Source organism: Cimex lectularius, unplaced genomic scaffold (assembly GCF_000648675.2).
Source record: "Cimex lectularius strain Harlan isolate CLEC.00 unplaced genomic scaffold, Clec_2.1 scaffold18, whole genome shotgun sequence".
NCBI classification, from domain to species: Eukaryota; Metazoa; Arthropoda; class Insecta; order Hemiptera; family Cimicidae; genus Cimex; species Cimex lectularius.
Window position 1 is genome coordinate 2,463,268 of NW_019392764.1, and position 21,296 is coordinate 2,484,563.

The 21,296-nt window shown below is 33.1% G+C and overlaps 1 protein-coding gene and 1 long non-coding RNA gene across 5 annotated transcripts in view; one reads left to right on the top strand and one right to left on the bottom strand.

The window, feature by feature from the left end:
* The window catches only part of LOC106661388, a 139,828-nt gene that overhangs the window by 116,785 nt on the left and 1,747 nt on the right, over positions 1-21,296 (bottom strand). The window lies entirely within an intron of this gene.
* Positions 1-21,296, top strand: part of LOC106661387 (homeotic protein antennapedia-like) — a 294,613-nt gene that overhangs the window by 98,804 nt on the left and 174,513 nt on the right. For 2 of the 4 annotated variants that reach the window (XM_014384728.2, XM_014384726.2), the window contains exon 2: positions 6,263-6,422. The exons of 1 other annotated variant lie outside the window; for it this stretch is intronic. The gene's annotated coding sequence lies outside the window, so the exon portion shown is untranslated. Of the gene's footprint in view, positions 1-6,087; positions 6,188-6,262; positions 6,423-21,296 lie in introns of those variants that run through there. One more of the 4 variants, XM_014384727.2, reaches the window with a different exon arrangement.

The window sequence follows — 21,296 nt, forward strand, 5'->3', positions numbered from 1 at the left end:
GGCGAATTCCTGACGGGCGGCCCCCTGCTTTATTTTTGCATGTTACATAAAGGGCACTGAGGTGTCTTCGGGTTACACTTGTCCCAGGGCTTATTAAGGCGGAGCAAGAACCCGATGAATAATACATGCCGGCCAAATAGCCTCAAATATATTATATCGGATCAATGACTAGCGGCATGCGCGCTTTAGTTGGGCTAAAGGACCGCCAGAGGCGCTAGCTCACGAAGCCTCTACGTTACCGACTTTCTTGCCCTGTCGGATTAGGCCTAAACTACTACTGCTTATACTGCTGCTGCTTAGGACGAAAGAAGGGTGAACCTGCTAAATTCCCGCCTTTTAACTGTCACGAATTGTTATATTTAAATTAGAATAGTTTAATATGTTTATTCTTTTTATATTTAAATACCTTGCAACATGATAATATACATTATATCCATTATGTTGCATAATTCGTTCTACATTGTAATCTCCGATTATAACTCTTATTGTATGCAAACAACACACTCAAATATATATCGCCCGGTGGAATCCGATTGACTAATGAATTTCTTGAAACGTCAAAGTCGAATAATTTCATTTTTTTACATAATTATTATAAACATAATCTCGAAGGTGGGGTTGAGATGGAAAGTTGGTGCCCGAGTGGATCGAAGTCACGATAGCTCAAGTGGTAGAGTAGCGGCGTATCTAGCCGAAGTTCGTGGGTTCGAATCCCGCTCGTGAAACTGACTTTTTTATCTGAACTTAAAACCTTAATTAATTGAATTGTATTAATTGGTCAAGTGGACCACGAAAAATAGTGAATATAAACATAATAATCATACGGGAGAGAGGGATTGATTTTTTTTTTCCACCCAATGTTAGGTCTCTTGGACCTTTCTCACACTTAACATGAGTTACATTTTACATTATGCATAATGTAGACTGGTTTGGTTTTTACAATTTATTTTACAAGTATACTTTATAAAGAAGAAAACGTTTTATCATTTTTTTACTAAAAATTACTACAAATTTGACAATAGAAATGTGGAGGAAGGAAGGAAGAGAGAGAGAGAGAGAGAGAGAGAGAGAGAGAGAGAGAGAGAGAAAGAGAGGGTGAGAGACTGAGTGAGTGGGAGGGAGTGAGAGAGAGAGAGGTGCACATAAAATTTGAAAAAGTCTCTCTCATGCTCCCTATTTCTCTATCTCTCTCTCCCTCCCTCTCACGCTTTTTCTCACTATCCTTATCTATTTTTCCCTATTTGATACATAGATTTTCGCTCTCTACCCCTCTTATTTACTCTCTTGCTCTCTTTCTCGATATAATTTGTAACAACCTTCAATGTTGTAGTTTTGACTAAAAAATTATGGATAAGAAGACGAAATTATGTATTTCATTCCTTCGTTAAGCTGTTAGAGAATAGTTAGGTGTTCTACATTCTACAAATTTGTCAACTCTTCCTCTTCCACTTACTTTTGGAAAACACTTCGAGGATTTTTTTGCAAATACTTAAGATTTTGAACAACATGTAAATACTAGACACATTTAACAACTCGAACGCACTTTTTGGAAAGTGTTATTCGGGATTTGACCATGCCATAAAAACATTTAACCGTTGACCACAAAATTGGTCGAAAACGACTTACGTTCTTTGCATTTTGTACTTGGGTTTGTACCAAATGAACGATCGTCGTGAATTTTGATAAACCGAATAATACTTTTTTAATATGAATTCCACTATGAATAAAACGTTTTGTAAAAACTTTTTTTTTAAATGTGCGTAAATTAATTTTCGTGACATTTTTATCTTATCTTTTCAAATGCGTGTAGAACAAGTGGAACGGGAACAGTTCTTTCTCCAGAAATCGATAGGGGTGTAAGGTGTTTATGGAAGGGTGTCACGATCTCGCCCTTGGTCGTTTTATCTTAATTCTATTCAAAACAATCTCCTTGGGGGGAATAGACAAATCGTAGTAGAAACTCAGCCGGTTAATTGGATAAGACGACTGGGGAAATCGTTGGCGTCTTGGGACGTTGTGCGACATTTCATTGTTAAAGGTCTACCCTGACAATGGAAATGTTATGGGATAACCTTTGTGGAAAACCTAATGCGTATGATGGCTGCTTCCAAAAAAATAACAAAAATACTACCTCCCATATTAAGTCACGAAAAAAAGGACAAACCATTGAATCCTTTAATCGTATTTTAATCTATCTAGTTTATTTCAATTGATTATTCTTTTTACCTAAGGTCTTGGTTGAGATGAAAAAGTTAGTGTCACGAGCGAAATTCGAACCCACGATCTTCGGCTATATACGGATTTGGTTTATGTTTAAAAAAAATAATAATTATTCAGAAATCGTGAGATGCGGTCTAGTGTGATGTAGGTTTCAGAAAAACATTTTCTTTGTCGTGCCAACGTTGGCACACTAAAGAAAATGTTTTTCTGAAACCTACATCTCACCAGACCGCATCTCACGATTTCTGAATAATTATCGATTAACGGTCACTAATCACCACACAAAAAAAATTAATGATAATAGAAATATACGGCTTAAATCTTCTAGTTCAGTACAGTTCATTTTTGGTTATAATTTCTTAAATTTTTACATTTTAAAAGCTGTGGTACGTAATGGTCCAACAATAAAAATAAATAATTTCAACTGTGTACGACCCATCCCACTTGGCGGTTTTGGACCTGTTACCTATTGTTAGAAAAACGCCTCTTGAATACTTATATACTAACTCAATATTTTTATAATAATTTTATAAATAATAAATTTGTAAATGGGTTACGAATATAACTCTTGTTTAAGTTATGTGGAACATAATAATTGAATGTTGCTCTCTGTGTATATAATGTCAAGATAATGTGTCCCATATAACGTTCTAGAATGAAACTTTCCTTATGCATACAAGGGTGATTTAATACTTTATTTTCATCTTGAAAAGAAAAATGTGAGGAAAATAAACAACAAATCACATACGAAGGAATATAGGCTAATAAAGTGGTAACATTAACAAGAAGTAATTCGTGTGGACTTTTAGATAGATAGCATTAAAATAATAAATATCTAGAATAGTAACAATTTGAACAATACTAAAAGGTTTAGACTAAAATTGCAACTAAGTCTTAGCTATAAGGTATTATATACCTCTGCATGTGTTTCCAGTAATTTGATGTGAAATAAAGACCAATATTGATCTGCATATGAGTATAGTGAGATTGCATAATAATAAATATTAAGTAATTCGTCTAAAAACGTTTATGACTCTCTATGGATTGCCTACTTAACCCAAACCTATTTGTAATTTCGTATAGTCTAATCAGTGTAAAATTCCTTGCAGAGATAGTAGAGAGCCTTAAGAATTAACTTTGAAACATTTGAATTCTGATAAATTTTACTGGCATGTGTAACCCCATTACAGGCAGACATGTAAGTTGGTTTAAATGGTCTTGTATAAAAATAGTCTAGTACGTTCATTTCAGATATCCTTCTGAGGGAAAAGTACCGTAGTTTGCAGCTTTATGTTCGCAAACGAGATTTTTGATATGATCACTGAAATATATAGAGTCGAACGCTGTTCCTACGTAAGTTACCCCGTTACAAGGGGATGACCACGTTGGTGTGTCACATATTTGCTCAAAACTTTTTAGTAAGTTAAAGTAACTTAAATTCTTCACTCCAAAATATCTTCTTGTGAATAGGCCCTTGTTTCGCATTTTTTAAAAGTTGAAATTTCCCGTTTTTAATAATTTTATTTCGCCGTTCAACTTGCTCAAATCAGTTATGTGAATATATTATTTTCCAGCATTTTTTAATCTAGATTGCAATAAAAATATAATAAAAGCTATCAAAATTTATCAATAAACAAAAAATTCTGAAAATTAAATCATTTTCAAGTAAAATAGGTCATAATTTTTGCGTGAAACTAATATGAAATTTAGTTTTAACACCTAAGAGACCCCTAAATATAAATTTTTGTTTGAATTTTAATTTTATTCATTTTTTGACCTCTAAAATATTTCGGATTTTTGAGAAGTCGTTATCGGAATATCTGACTGAAACGGCTATAACTCAAAAAAAGGCTGAAACGATTTTAACATCAAACAGACCATTTTAAAGAAGATGAACGTTGCTTTTTAAGGACGTACGTATCACTAAAATATATAAAATATTTCTATATGAAAATACACAATTATCAAAATTATTTGTCAGAAATTAATCTCTTTTCGCACTGGAAGTCCGATTTTAATGTTTGATACAGTTAAAAAATGTACTTGACAATCGATTAAAACGAATTATAAACCAAGAAAATTGGTCTATTAGCTTTTGAGGAAAAATTTAGATCTTGCACTAGTAATGTTAGCTAGGAAAAAAATTATCAGTCTGAAAATTAATGTACAGCGATTTCCGCGAAAGTCATTATCTAAGGGTTTTGCGCTAAAAAAACGACAATGAGGTCAAATCCAAGTTTTGATCATTTTTTGACCTACTTTACTTACAGAAAGTTTGTTAAAATTATCAAAAAAGCAGTACTTTTTGGTTTATCGTTTTCAGTCACACCAAATTAGAATATACTTTGTCGTAAAACATTTTTGTATTTATGTTAGCGAACAATGAAATTAATATAACAAAAACAACATTTTTTTAATATGGTGATTTATGCTCACCCGTCGCAAACAGATATCCCGATAAGGACCTCTCAAAAATCTGAAAACTTTTAGGGGTCAAATTCAAACAAAAATATTTAGGGATTTCTATAGGTGCTAAAGCGAAAAGTAATATTAATTTCGGAAAAAAAAATTGTATGGGCTAGTTTACATGAAAAATGTTTGGTTTTTTGACAGAACGTGAAGAGTTACAAAATTTTGTCCATAAAATTACTGTTTCGTTAGCATTAAAACATTATTTGATATTTTCAAAGGTTATTTTTGTTATAGAATGTATTAGTCATATTTGTGGTGTTTAGTGACCGTAGCATTGTATATATTCATTTTTTTATTAATCTATAATTTTCTAGCATTGTATAAATTATTTTTTTTAATCTAAATTTCTAGCATTGTATAAGTTCATGTTTTCACATCCTACATGTATTTGTAAAATTTAAACAATGTTTATAAATCCCAGGCTCTGAAGATGATCTCAATGAAGATCGAAACGTTAGCACGATAAAGAAAATGTTTTTCTAAAACCTACGTCGTACTAGTCATACTTGAACATTTAGCCTAGGGTTTGTAAATTGTAAATGTGTAATCATATTTGCTAATATTTTAATTATAATTTCACAGTCTAAATGAAAGTACAACGAGAGAATTGAATGTTTTCTTTATATTAGCCTAACCGCTGACTGTTCTGTAAAATAGATATATACTATACATGAAGATTGAAGATTAAAAGTATTTACAGCTTAGAAACTTTCCTTCCGTCAGCCACAATTAAATATTTACCAATATATAAAGTTAAATAAATACATTTTTATGAAATTGTGATTGGACTGTCAGTCCAACAAAACAATTAGGACTAATACTCTTAGCACTATTACAATAGTAGTTCTTTTTACTGACGTTTCGTGTGTAGATTCGTTACTTGTTTAAATAAAGTATAATTGATCCGCGAATGACGTATTGGTATAACGAATCTTTGATCTAATTTAAGCCTTGTTATTATGATTTTCCTGTCTGATGATACTAAAAAGTAATTAAATTATTGCCCTGGTAGAATGTACCAATTAAAGCAGATTTTTCCCCCGAGAGAGACAACTTTTCTGTTTACGGTGACAATAGCCGACAAGCTGATTACGTCCGAAGGCGGATCGTTCTCTAAAGACCTCACATCCCAGGCCAATTAGCGTCGTCAACTCTTCTTCAGGGGGGGTAAAGTTAATGTTCCGATGTTGATCAATCCGGCGGCTGTAGCTGGAAGCATGGATCCAGTTCCACCGAGCCTCCGCTAGATTTCGGCTTTCATGACGGCTCGGCAGCTCGGGCTACCTAGCGGAACAAGGCGGAACCGAGTACTGCCTGGGCATGCCCGCCGCTACATGGAGGGGACCCCCGCCAAAACTCAACTCAGTTACCATTGTTTACGTCAATCGATCATCCCACCGTGACGGCGTGTAGTTCTTTGGAGACCGGCTTGGGGATTGAGCGCATCCGTTTAAGAAAATTGTTTAAATTAATTTCAAAAACCTTGTAATGATAGGTAACGGGAACGACTCTCATTGAAATCTCCTAAGCATTCTGCAAAAAACTGACAAAATTTCTTTCTGTTTTCCAGGTAAGGCGTTTTCCCAAGAGGACAAGGGATTTTTTGGCCAAAGAAGATCTGTGTGTGTTTTAAGTGCTTAATTGTGAACGGACATCAGTGGTAAATGAAGTTTATATGAGAAACAACCCGGCGACAGGCGAGATTCATAAAAGAGACCTCCGGTTTCCAGGTAATTTCATTAATCAAAAAAATCACTGAACAATTCCTGAGCTAATACACAAATAAAACATAAGAAGAGATACCGTCTGACCTTACATTTTCGCAAATGTCATCCGAAATTGTTTTCCAGAAAATGTTAAGCACTACGTTTAAATGATGGAAAAACAAAAGTCACCGATATTACAACGTAATAAAAAATACAATATACGTTCAGAGCTGATGTTATCCATATTTATATATCAAAATTATTTGAAAAAATCAAAACACTTTTGTTATATGTACCTCAGCTATCAATTTAAAACTCTCCAATGCTTTACATTTGTTTACAAATAACTTTCTGAATTGGCTCTGGTTTTCAGAACATAAAAAGTTGTAAGTTTTTTTACTATCAATTTAAAAAAATCAAACCATAAAATGACTGATTAGAAAGCTACCTGAGGTATAAGACAAATGCTTATTCTGGCATAAAAACAACAAAAATATTTTTCTATCGACTGACTAGATTAAAAAATCTAAAAACAATAGTCCCATAACATGGTTTGGTTAGGACTGCCATCAATCCGAAAATACCTACTGTTTTTATTTTTTACAAAACGCTGTTGGAAAAATCTCAGGTTTCATGGCAATCATTATCAAAAAACTCGAATAACTAAGAAGATAAAGCGATAATACAACATACAAACCGACACTGATCCTCATTGCATTTTCAAAAATGCCTTCCCTCAATTATTTTCCAGAAAATGTAAAATTGAACATCGAAAAATCAATATATAAAACATGCGTTACACAACTTCTGACCATTCGTACTAGCCATTATTACATACCAAAGTAATTAGTGAATTAAAATAAATAAATAAAATAAATTAAATAAATCTGTCATTATCAAAATTCTCTAGAAAAATAAATTCCCATAATCTGGGTCGATTTAGAACCGCTATTCATATACTATTTTTAATATAGGCAATTGAGGAAAATCAAACAAAACTCAACAAATAACTACTTTACGAATAGCTTTCTGAAATAGCACAGGTTTCTAGTAAATTTCATTATCAAGATCCAATTTGTCCATGAGTACATCTTGAAACAGTTAATATGTATGTTTCTATCACGGACAAATAAAGAAGGAAATAAGGCATCGATAAGAAACCTAACTGACATCATACTATCTACGAACTCGTCGTACCTGGCATTAGTATTTTATAATAAAGGATTTTTTTTAATCGAAAAGATTATCAAATCATTTGAGTTGACGAGAATCTATTATTAATGCAAATAGTACGAATTAAATCTATAGTTTCGAGGAATAAAATATTACAAAAAAATGAGCTGTATGTTTACGTTTCATAAAAATCATAAGTTATAATGAACAACTAATTTCTTATGAAAAGTGGTTATATAATATTTTAAAGTTAACAATTGTCATCTAAATTATTTGAAAAAATCATAATAGTTACTCCATCATATGAAATGATTAGATCAATCTGCTATCAATTTAAAACTAGCCTGTATTTTTTCATAATGTTTCCTAGATAATTTCATTGTCCTTAATAACTCTAAATGTTTCTAGAAAGTCTAGTAAAATTGTAATTGTATATCGTTCAAAATTTAAGGACAAAATGCACATTTAACCGTAATAAACCTGAATGTTATAAAGTCGTGATGAAGGGGGTATCTTCGAAAACTCGAAAAGAAAACTAGAGTTTTTACATATCATATATCGGAGACAATTTTAATTGAAAAGGTAAGAAGAATGAAAGAAGAAAGAATTCTATCATGCTAAGAATGAAAAATTTATTGTGCGCGTTTATTACTTTACTGCTGTCCTTTTTTGCAGTTGTATTTGTTTCAAACAGTAAAAAATAAATTAATTTTGCAATATCAGGCAAAAAAAATTATACCTGAAAATATTGGATATTATCTCGATTTATTCATTAGCACCCTTAAGTAATATAATTTTAAATTGAAAATTCAAGGATATGGCTGATTTGAAAGAAAACAACTCAGTTAATTATCAAGCTTTCGAGGAAAATTTGCTAATGATTAGGACTTTGATACTTTAATTAATCATTATTAATTATTAACCTTGTGAATTCTCGATAGCAGTTGCAAAGTCTTGACGAAGGGACGATATATTCATCACAGGTTCAGGAAGGATCTGAGTGGTTTTCTTTCCTTTCGGCTCCACCTTGATTCGCTTGTGTTAAACCGTATAGGATTAACGTCTCCAGATGAAAATAAATCCATCGTACTTTTTTCTACGTCAGAAGCAAACGAATTATCCATTATGAAGAAATTTTTAATTACTAGAAAGGTGCGACCCAGTTCACCTTGTGAATGAAGACGAAAAACAATATCGACTGTTCTGCCATTATGTGCACAAGCATTAATTATTTTGATAGGCCAATTATTCGTAATTGTTATGAAGGTCCTTTTATTTGGAAAGTTTTTATTTTGACTCACGTACCAAAATAGTATAAGAATTTCTTTTGGATTTTTTGTAATATTTTGTTTTCACACTTCGACTCGTATTACTAAAAATGAATTATGTTTTACATAAAAACATGATTTATACTTTTTTTACAGTAGAGTGAATTTAATAACTACGTGAATGCGAGATATATGATCATGTTTCTGATTCTACTGATTACTGATATAAGCTCAAATCTGCTCACGCATGTAGTTTTGTAATTTATAATACATCACCGGCAAGTCTCGAAAATCCGGGTAATGGTTATAACAAATATCATAATAATAATTTGTTTATTTCTTAATACATATAAGTAAATATTTACAAACTATACAATATAATATATCATGATTACAGTTTTATTACTCTTTCACATCATCATTTTATTTACAAAATTATTTATAAACAAATGAATGTACATGTGACAAATTTTAGAGAAAAAGCTAAATAAAAATCCCAACAAATAATATCAACAAAATAAAGTACTGTTCATGAATGATAAATTTGAGTGAACTGGGCATATACACAGTATTTAAAACGGAAATGGCCACAGTTAAGAAACGACTCATCATGCAAATTTATCTTTTAAGCCCTTGTTTTAAACATTTATCAAAATAAAAAACTGATTAAATATATAACAATTAAAAAAACATGAATTTAAGAAATTTTCAGATTTTTCTGTGGGCTGGCGAACTTGTAATTTGGTTGCATCATTTTCCTAACCTCGTTAGGTTAGTCAGAGCGTTTCGGACACAGACACACTGAAGATTTGACTAAAGATTTTTTATCTGATCCAACATTAAAGATGGCGAATTATTATAATTTTGGTCGAGTACGTATGATGAAAATTGAAATTGATAGATAGACATGGTCAAACAACATAATTAAAAATTTGTTGCTAAAATAATAAATAAATTAACCAACCTCAGAAAATGGGAACTGCCAAAACGCTTGTGTCAGACAAAAACAGCGCGAATAGGCCAACTAAAATCATAGGTAACGACAAAATCAATATGACCTTTTTAGTTTTTAATATCCTCAATACATTGCCCGTAGACTACAAACAACATTCACACTTATAAATACATTCTGACGAAATAGTTAACACAGAATACATCTATTACCACATTTGTTACATATATAATATTGAGATTACCTGAAACAAAAAAATCTCTATATATTCAAAAATATCACCGTTTCCTCCAAGACTCGGAACAGAGGACCCAGATACTCGCAGCCGCGCTCAAGCACAATTGTCATATCGATGGGCATTTCTACGCTCCCTCTAAATGGTGCCAAGGAATTGCACCCTTCAATTAGGTGGGACACATCGACCAACCTTTTTCTACATCTCTAATAGATACGCAGATTTTGGCCCAAAAGTAAGTGTCCGGATATCAAAGCATGGTCGTCAGGTTCTCCGAGGACCACCTATCGACGAGGTTATATGAATCATCTGGGTGCCTCTTTTTGAAAGAAAAGTCCATTTGTAAGTATGACGGATTCGAATGCAGAGCCGCTGGACTTTTACCATACAGTGATGAGCACCGTGTGACCACCAACACCCCCTTCGTGCACTTTCTTTTAATAAAATTTTTATTGCGTTTTTATAGCGAACGTCCCAGTCTTGCCGCGTCGTTACCCTTCATGCCTGTGTGTGCGAGTCCTCAAATGACAACCACCGTTTTGTCTACGTTCCAGTGATTATGTTTAATTTGATAAGAATAGCCATATTCCCACACAAGATAAAATATCTGTGCAAAATAAACGTATATTAGACGCGTTGATACAAATATATTTAGATCGAAAATTCGGTAAGTCAATACGCTGATTCAACATGATTTAAAAATTTTGAAGCAGAATATTTATTGAATTTTACCATTTTAATTAACATTTCATTACCTATTTAGGTGAAAATCTTATCATTTCTTGTTGTAGCGATATTTTACTTAGCTCAAATGAAGTTAAAAATAAAATATTTCATTATTGTTATTGCGTCGTGGTTACATTTTTCCTGTTGTCGACCGTCGTTCAAAATATCTATTCCTGTTCATAAATAATAACATTTTTCGATGGCCCACGTCAAAATTCCCCCTGGGGTTAGTGGGGTGAAGGGCACGTTCTATTAATCCGTGCCTGATAGTCCACCCCTAATTAGCGGCGTTCACCCCTCGGGGCATATATTTTCGTCTAGGCCACGCCCTTCGTCTCTTTTCTTCTCCCCTTTAATATGACTTTATGGCCGCTGTGCATGAAAAACCTTGATTTTTTTACTAAACCGACCATTTTCATGGTAGTTGACAAAATAAACAGTGTACCGACTACACGGAAGGTGTGCAAATTATTTTCTAAACAAACGTTCGCCCTTTGTTTATAAATTTGCATTTCAAAATCATAGAAATAAAATTAATTTCAAAACAATTATTTTTTTTCTAGACGAAATTGACTTTTTCAATCACACTTAAAAAATTTACATTTAAGAAAAATAAATTAAGATCATATAAAAAACTTGTGGACATTATCCAAGTTGAATCATAATACATACATCTATAAAACCATAATCTTGGTTATTAACAAAATTAACATAAAGTTGAAATATATCAACATGGATCGTACAGCGCCGAAACGTGCCTTGGTGGACGAAGTAGCGATACCAAGCGTGCCCAAGTATTATCCGAATAGATTATCTTCACATCTAAAAGTTAGCTATTGTACAGCGTAATATATATATATANTATATAACTTTCATACTCTTCATGAATCCTTGGAAAAATCACATTAATTTGTGAAGATAGAGAAATATCGAAACCCCTCTGATAGACCTACATTGTTAGTAGGTAGACCAAATGATCGTATTGACCAAATTACAGGTTCATCATCCAGACCAGGTAGAGAAATATCACGAAACACCAATAGTTTAAAAAAATATAGTTTGTTGCGTTTAAGTAAAAATAATTTCACTGTGGAGTTAGCATTCGTTTATTATAAAAAGTAAATCAGTTAAATGAATTAAACATCAAAACTTTTCTTATATAAAAATTATAGATTTGGCATACGAATGTACAAAAATTGGTTCTTCAGTGGATATTACATTTCGGTTAATAAATAGGTCAATATTTATAAGGAAAACCTATAACTTTTCATTCGAGGCCTGGCACATGGTGGTCATTTAATTTCCATTTCATGTTTCGGTGAAACGACACAACCCAGAAAGCTCCAAAACGTGATTTGATTGGACGCAGAAGCTAAACTAAACGTGACTAAAATTATGGATAAAGACTTGTCTTACAAGTCGTACAAGGACTATTCGACTTTTTCTTTTTGTGCTTCATAGATTCCAAGCAGATCGGAAAAAACAGTAAATTTACGACAAATAATATTATATTAAACAGAATTAGTTCAGATCAATATTGTATTTGTAATATTTTTACGCGTCTTGTTTGATAAAAACAAGTCTGGAAATTGCGACATGTTACATTTTTAAAGATTTAGTATTCTCTAAGTCCTTGAACCAAAATAAGATTTCTTAAAAATATTCTTGGCTCGTACATATTTTTTTTAGAATGTTTTATTCTTTAAATGAAATAAAGGTTTAGGCAACTTAATATAGAGATCTGTTGCAAATAATATTTATGTTTACCAAATAAACTTATTGTCTGAGTTTGGTGTGGTGGTCAGACTTGAAATTATCGTTTTGGGTGTTTAATTAATTTTTTGAACAGTTTCTTATATTTTCATGTATCATGTTTGCATTCATTATAATTGGCTAGTAAACACGAGGAATTAAACGCTTAATCATATCATCACTCTGTTATTAACATAACTTTGAAAAGGAAGGGGGAGAAAATTTTTTTATTTTTTACCCCCATCCAACATCTAATATGATGGTTATCTGCTGATAGACGTGAACACCCTCTCTTCCTTTTTCCTTACATATAATTAAATTAATTGAGCCATAAATCAACGCTAGCGACGTCCTGTAAATTGTTGAACAATTTTTTTTCCAGCGACTAACTGCCATACTGGCGGAGGACCGGGTGAATCGCGGATTCGGCGAACTTCTCGCCGTAACACGAATCCTGCAATATTGCCGGATAAGGATTTTCGTTACGGCCACGATTAGTTCCCTTTGGTGTAAAGAGGTGGAAGAAAAGTGAGGTCCTCGATTTTTTCACCCCCTCCGCCCCGGGGCTCCCTCGCGGTAAATCTGTCATAGCCTGGAAAAGATTTATGGCTAGATGTCCGCGCTTGGAATCCCGCCGCTCTAATGTAATTGAACCATGTGGGAAACAGGTGAAAGATCGAGGGACTCGTACCGAAACTATCCCGTATGATTTATTTTTGTTTTACTTTTTGAAAACACATGGCCGAATGAGGAGTTTATAATTGTTATTTTTAGTGAAGACTGGTCAGATTTCAAGCCCTTACCGCGCCCTATATAATGCGCATAGTTAAGCAAAGGATACATGTCAAATTAATCAATGAGAATATATATCACAGCTTTAAATAATTGTTAAACGATTTTTTTAAATTTATTTAGATCATTATAACCACAAATATTGTATTAAGTAAATATATTCATATGTATTGAATTTGTCATGTGAGTATCTTGTAGAAGTTGCCCAGTGGCAACACTCCTTCACACATAAAACTTTTCAATCTTCACTCAATGAGAAGGTTTCGGCTATCGCTTCAATCGTCTTGGAGTATTTTCAGGTAGGATTGGAAGTGATAATCATCGTAATAGATTATCGTGTGTGTTCATTGATTGCTGAATTGTTTTATAGCGGGGTTTAATGAGTCATGTACAAACGGGGATATCGTTATGAATAGTGTAATTTGAAACGGAAAAAGGAGCATTTATAATTTGACGGAAAATTTTAAATTCGAGACGTTAGGAATTGGTTGAGCTCCATACTTCACAACCGCCCAGAGAGGTCTAATCAATGTTTTATAAATAAAAAGTTTGTTTTCAGTATCTAATTTTGATCATCAGTAAAGTAGTTTTTTAATCATTTATAACGTCGGTTTGTTCGCTGTCTTTTTAGACTTGTTTGGGGATTCCGAGTCAGTCCTTTGTCCATGAAAAGACCAAGATAATACTCCAGATGGCAATAGAATTCCATTTTTACTCACTACAGGGCAGATATTTGTACGTAAGGTAAAATATATCTGTACACTTTCGTTAGGACTTCATTTTCTCTTTTTTGAACCATAGTGTTAATTCATTCTGGTTTTGTTGTAATTGTAAGTTCGAATTACGTGTAAGAATCGCTGTATCATCAGCGAATGTATGTATTAAATTCACTAATTTCGTGGTCCGCTTGACCAATTTATATATTACAATTAATTAAAGTTTTTAGTTGAGATAAAAAAGTCAACGCACGAGCGGGATTCGAACCCACAATCTTCGGCTTGATAAGCCGCTACTCTACCACTTGAGCTCGTGGTCACGATAGCTCAAGTGGTAGAGCAGCGGCGTATCAAGCCGAAGATCGTGGGTTCGAATCCCGCTCGTGCCATTGACTTTTTATCTCAACTAAAAACGTTAATTAATTGTAGTATGTATTAAAATGTTAACATCTGTATCTGCAGTGTATATTGAAAATAGAAATGGGCCAAGTATGCTTCCCTGAAGTACACCTGCCTAATGTGTACATAAGATTTATATTCAGTTCCCTGACGGATTCGGCATAATTGGTCCGTCAGATAAGTTCTCAGTATGAGATAGTGCGTATGAGGGAGGATGTTCTTCAGTTTCTTAAGCATGCCCGAGTGCCAGACTCGATCGAAAGCCTGTTCTAAATCAAATAAGACACACAAGCAATGCGGTTTTTGTTCGAGGGAAGAGGCGGTATTGTCAGCGACACGATGCAATTTTTAGGGTCGAGTGAAACGTGCGGAATCTAAACTTGTTAAACGAAAAATGTTTTGTGAGATTTATTCTCGAGGTATGCGGGTCTGTCTGACTAAAGCGACAGGGATAGACGGACCACAATGATCGGTTACGACCAAATTAACGATATGTATTGTTCACATGTCAAGCGCTTAGGAACATAAAATAAAATTAATTGGATTTTCCATTGCTTCTTGGTTACCTAATTAGAACAATTTTATATTATTACTTCGCTTGTTTTGAAGGCTTTAACCACACTACCTACTTATGAAGGCAAAGTTTGTATAATAGTTTGGCTATTATGTCTGTTTTAACCAACAATCATTTAATTTGGCTAACTATACTTTTAGTTTTTTCATTGGAAGAAAGAGGAACGATAGGAAGTGATGGTAATAGTCTTGATTTAGCTAAATACATTAGTTCTTGCCTTGACCATTGAATTTTGATTTCAACACCTTCACAGTCGTAATTTCTGTCACTGAAAATATGTGAGGAAAGAAACTTATAATCGAAGGCTTCATTTACATTTAATATTCCTTTAGCCGGTGGTAATCATAACTTGATTTAAAGCGCAATTACCATTTAGCACCTGTCGCTTGCTGCTGTCATTTCTTCTCTAATATTTTACGGATAAGATATCAGGTAAGTGATAAGATGTAAACCGGACATCTAAGTTGTTCATCCTGTATGTCAACATTCACCGGTGGAATACCTAAATAACGACTATCTGGCATTTTTCTCCGGAATTGATTTTATTGTACATGAAAGTCGTCAGTGTGTCCTCAGCCTTGGACTTACACAACTTATATATTTGTAGCTTGATGTTATTTTTGTTTATTTTTGTATATCTTTCCTTAGTGTTTTACGTGCGTTTTGGCTTTTTACAATCTAACTACTGTTAAGACAGGGTTTTTTGGCCATCTTGCCACGCCCCTTCACATCTATACTACAATACATATTCAATTTAAATTTTGGTATTTCCACTTCGGGCTGAGCGATGTCGAACCTGAAAGTAGTTGTTTCCGACTATTTTGGTCTGCCTATCCATTTTGGCTGCCCTGTCAAAAAGTCGGACAGCCAGGTTTTTTATGAGGTCTTGAGTGGTCCTTTAACATATTGAATAATGAAATAATGAAAGATGTATGACAAATCAACCAAGGGAGGCCAACCAAATTACAAATAAAAAAGTTTATAAGTGTAAGAAAATTTAGTGAATTCTCAGTTCATCCGCTTCAACTAACTGTCAATTAACCATAAAAATCATATTTTTAAAAAACCTATAAGGAGTTTTTTATGTTAAGAGATACACAATAGTAATTTGTTTAAAATCCTGTTGTATTTCCGTCCGCATTTTTTGAATATTAGTTTTGTTTTGTTATTTTGTTGAATGCTGAATTTTAAAACTTTAAAATTTTTTCAAGAAAACTTGTTCTGAAAATAAATTAGTAGGCTTTCATGGTGTAACTCGAATATGGAGGCGTAAATTAAGAAATATTAACTTAAAATATCCTAATTTATTCAAAATATTGCCTGACAAGATTAGAAATGGTGTTTTGGTCGGTGATGCGTGGGCGAGGAGGTGTGAACCGCATAGTCCTCAGAGGTGTCCGTAATTTGTAAACAATAGTCTCCGGTAGGAGTGTGTGCTTTGGTGCGGGGCCGTGTGCGATAGGGGTATGTGATACGAATAAATAAAGGACTAAAAGAAAAAAATCATAATATTCCAAACGATCGGGACCACACAAGAAGCAGAGAGAGGCGGACCCATTCTTCAAAGGAGTCCGAAAATTAATTTCCGACTCCTCCCCGGCCGAGAAGGAGAAAAGAACGCGCTGCCGCCACCAGGCAACTGGCTCACACTCTGTCAGGCTAATAATACGGATTACCTCTTCTCCGCCCCCAGCCGATCCACGTCACCTATATAAACCATGATTTATAAGGAAGACCCTCAGGACTAATTGTACAGAGTGACCGAAGTCTTTAGAAAGGAAACTGGCAGTTTAAGAGTGGGAGACGGGTAAAAATCGGATTGCCACCAATTAAAGACAATTTTAATTAACATCAGTCAGTCCAATAGAGCAGTAAATCATAGACTGTTACAAACCACTAAATCTTGTCCGATAATATGCACTGTTTTGTTACAAATACAGCAAAAAGAAAACCTCTTCACCTTGAAACCATAGTCAAAAATACTTCACTCATAAAAAAAAATATTTAAAAAAATTAAAAACAAAAACGTTTTTCTAATCTACCTATACAATAATTAATTTCAACATGTACCCTTATAAAAATTTACACAAGTTGATCATTCTGTTTACTCCGTCTTCCGCACCATCTCTACAATTACGATCAAGAATGTGGCAATTGTTTGCACACAGGTCCTTTGATTTACAATTAATTAATCTTTATGTAAGGTATTGGTTGAGATAAAAAGCCAGTGTCACGAGCGGGATTCGAACCCTCAACCTTCGGCTAAATACGCCGCTGCTCTACCAGTTGAGCTATCGTGATTTCGATCCACTCGGACACCAACTTCCAATCTCAACGTACTTTTCGAATTTTACCTCCTTTTTTCCCATTTTTCAAATGTCTTGTAACTTATTTGATTCTAGGCGACAAATACGGAGAGCTTTAGTGAAGATTACTTCAATTTACTTATTTAGTCCATTACATTTTGTGGTCCGATTGACCAAATAACTTCTTTCATTTAATTATCTTATTATCTTTTTTTATCTCAACCAATCCCTTGCATAAAGATTAATTAATTGAAAGAAGTTATTTGGTCAATCGTACCACGAAATCTAATGGCTTTTATTTACAGTTAAGTTGCAGGTGAATAGTTATTGTATTTTTATTGTCAACTATTGTTGAAAGATGACAATAAAAAAGTAAATTAATTTTTTCAGCAATGCATGATGATTCAATATTTATGGCTCAATGCAAAGTAGTGGATGCGTTTACCAGTAACAGATCAAAAAGTTTGGTTTGATGAACCAGAATTTCTTGAACTAGAATCTTTATAGAGTTTTCATCTTTATTTTTCTTAATAATTTTATTTGTACCCTATACTATTAGAACATATTACAAATGTGATCACAAAACATTATACAAAATCTTTCTATTACCAAATTTAGTTACTGCAACTAGGCTCAGGGGTGTAAAAATAAAATAAATATAGTAATTAGGATTTTACCGTTAAGAGTACTGCAAGTCGCGTAGAATGTTCTTTCAATCTTGACCAAACCGTTAATTTTTTACAGAAGAACAAGGTTCTCTAGCTTTTTTTGGACCAAGTCAATACTGTGTGTACAATATATTTGAGTAAAATCGTATGATTCATAGTAATGATAAAATAACCGAAAACAAATACCAAGAGCACAGGAACTACGGTTTTCAACCACAAAGCTGTCTACAAATGTAACAAATTTTATTTTTATTATTTCTATTTTTTAAATAATTACTTTAAGGCTGAAATTAGCGTCTCCTTTACTATTTTAGGCTAGTCGAAATTTTCAGAGACATGCCTATGAAACTCATGACTTTTTCACTGAAGATGGCGTAATGCCGAAACGCGTTTGAATAACTCAAACAAAAAAACCCGCGAGTGAAGACAGACCCAGTAGTGCCCGTGTGCCAGTTCAATATGAGTTCGCCAACTCGCAGACCAAACCCCATCATTTACTATATTTTAGGCTAGTCGAAATTTCCAGAGACATGCCTATGAAACTCATTTCACATGGTACGTTTAATTTTTCTGTTCCAAATTATGTTATTATTATATTATTGTTACGATGATTTGTTGTGCCCCTTTTTAACTGATATCCGTTTATTTCAATTTTAAACTAGAATATTCATATATTTATGAATATGTGTGATTTCTTTAAAATATGCATGTCACGATGCTGAAAAAGCAAATTTTTCTATCTGCCATGGCAGATACAATGAAACGGAAGGTAACAATAGTCTAATCAAAATTGATCATCTGACTATCTGATGACATACATACAAAAGGAACATCCGTTAACAGTCCAAAACCCACAATGGACATAGGAAAATTTTAAAAATATTTATATAAATCTACACTTTGTCTTCTCACGCTAGACAGCTGGCAAATGGATAAAAATAAAGTGATAAAATTAGTTATAACAATACCAAAATAATAACTGAATATTCTCTTAGAGAACTAAAAAAAATTATGGTTGAAAGTTGTAGAAGTCCAAGTTAGATTTTTTGTTAACTGCTCTTCCTAAGATTAATTGATTTATACAAGCCAATTCTCAACGTACATATATACCGAAATGGCTACTAAATATGACTAATCGTTGCCTCAGCAACCTCATGTTTTAGTACTTTTTAACCTAAGCCACTCACACTTATCTTTGTTCCTTTCTACTGAAATACACTCAAGAAGGGTGGTGGAAAACTCAATATTCTGCTATTAGCCATCTCATACTACAAATGCACTCTAATATATACATTCACTATCTCATATAAAACAGGAACACGAAACGAGATATATATCAGTTCAAATACAAGCTGCCGTGCTAGAGCCCAATCCTCATATTACTCTTTCCTACAAATTATCTCATAAAGAGATTTATAGCTTTTCATGAATATCGTTGTTGGTATTAACATTTCCCCCGGTCATAGTTCGCCAGAACATGACATTTAATGTATTCTTATTAAGATGTGTCATCGGAGAAGACGAATGTAAAACGGTTGGTTTTATTTAATTTATATTCCAGATTCGATGTCAAAATATAATTGGATTGCACGAACTTGTAATGGACTATTTTATTTTACAGACACGGCAAAGGAAAAATTATAATTTTTCTTATAATCATCCTACCTGAATAAAAAATTCATTCTTTCATCAGAATGCCAAGGTTCCTTCATGTTTGCTCCCTGTTATATAAAATTGTGAAAAACTGTGAGAATTCTAATATTATTTATCCTAAGAAAAATAATAAAATCCAACTCAGGGGAATGTTTAAACATTGTTAAACATTTTTCAAATATATTTATTCAATTAATTAAGGTTTTTAGTTGAGATAAAAACGTCAATGGCACGAGCGGGATTCGAACCCACGATCTTCGGCCAGATGGCTCTACCACTTGAGCTATTGTGACCTCGATCCATTCGGACACTTTCCCATCTCAACCCCACCTTTTGAATTTTCCCTCCTTTTTGCCATTTTCGAATCCCGCTCGTGCCATTGACTTTTTTATCTCAACTAAAAACCTTAATTAATTGTAATATATTAATTGATCAAGCGGACCACGAAATTAGTGAGTATATTTATTCATAAATTTATGTTGGTTAATTAAATATTACTAATTGTAATATAATTAAAAGCATATTTTGCTGGATTGTGCCGAGACTAAACGTGCTTCAAAATTATCAGTTAAGATTACCCGGCGTGAATGATGTGATTCAAAATTTACATGATTGTTAATAAAATAATTGTAACATAAAATTATAACAAAGTGCGCCAATCTTTTTCGAAGCCCAATAATTAAAAAAAAAAATTTAAATTACTTGTGTGCAGTTACAGTGAAGTGATATTTGAAATCTAGTTAATTCACTATGATCTTCTTGAAAAGGAAAATACTTTATATTCGGAACTGCAATTGCACTGGAAGATCGTTTTTCAATTGTTTTTTATATGAATTAAATAACGATAACGCTAATATGTCAAGCATTTAACGAGCTTGCAAGTCCCAAGGTTAAGAACATCATTTAAAACTAATTTCTTATAATGAAAAGGGCTCTGGCTGAGTGCACGTTCCCTGCATTAGGTCTCAATCTAGTTTTATTCTGCGACACAACATTGCTCTAATTCGTCAGACGACCCTAACGACCTCATTCCCACTTTCTGTCGGAAGTACAAGGGCTACTTTCAAATCCGCAATTCCATGTACGCATCAAACCTCTAAGAGCAGGATGATTAACGAGAACGGTAAAGAAATAGCATTTTTTAGGAAAAATACAAATCTACCTTAATTAATTATCCATTTTTAAGTCGATCTCAGTATTTGTGTCCTTACAAATATGACAAGCTATTACATGATGGCATATCTATGATTAAAACATTAAAAAATACTTTATCAATTCAGATAGTTTGATAAATCAGCTGTACAATGTCGGTAGATGTAAAACCTATGCAAATAATTATTTTCAAAACTATTAATTACTTATTTACGGTGTTGGGTTGTTGGTCAGATAATAGAGGCACCGATCCGTAAAGATGGTCTGCGTTGATAAGGGAACTAAACTACTAGACTATACTTTAAAACTTCACTTCTAATCTTTTGTGTAATTTTAAAATTTAAATCTTTTAAAACAAAATTTATCTTGTAAAACTTTTCCACTTGCCAGTTAACTAAGCCACGTACAAAAAGATTAATTTATTCTGATTATTAAGTCTCTGAATATGTAAAACTTTTCTTTAAAAAGTATATATAGAATTCTGCACTTACCTTTATAATTTACCTTAAGCATACACCATCTATAATATATT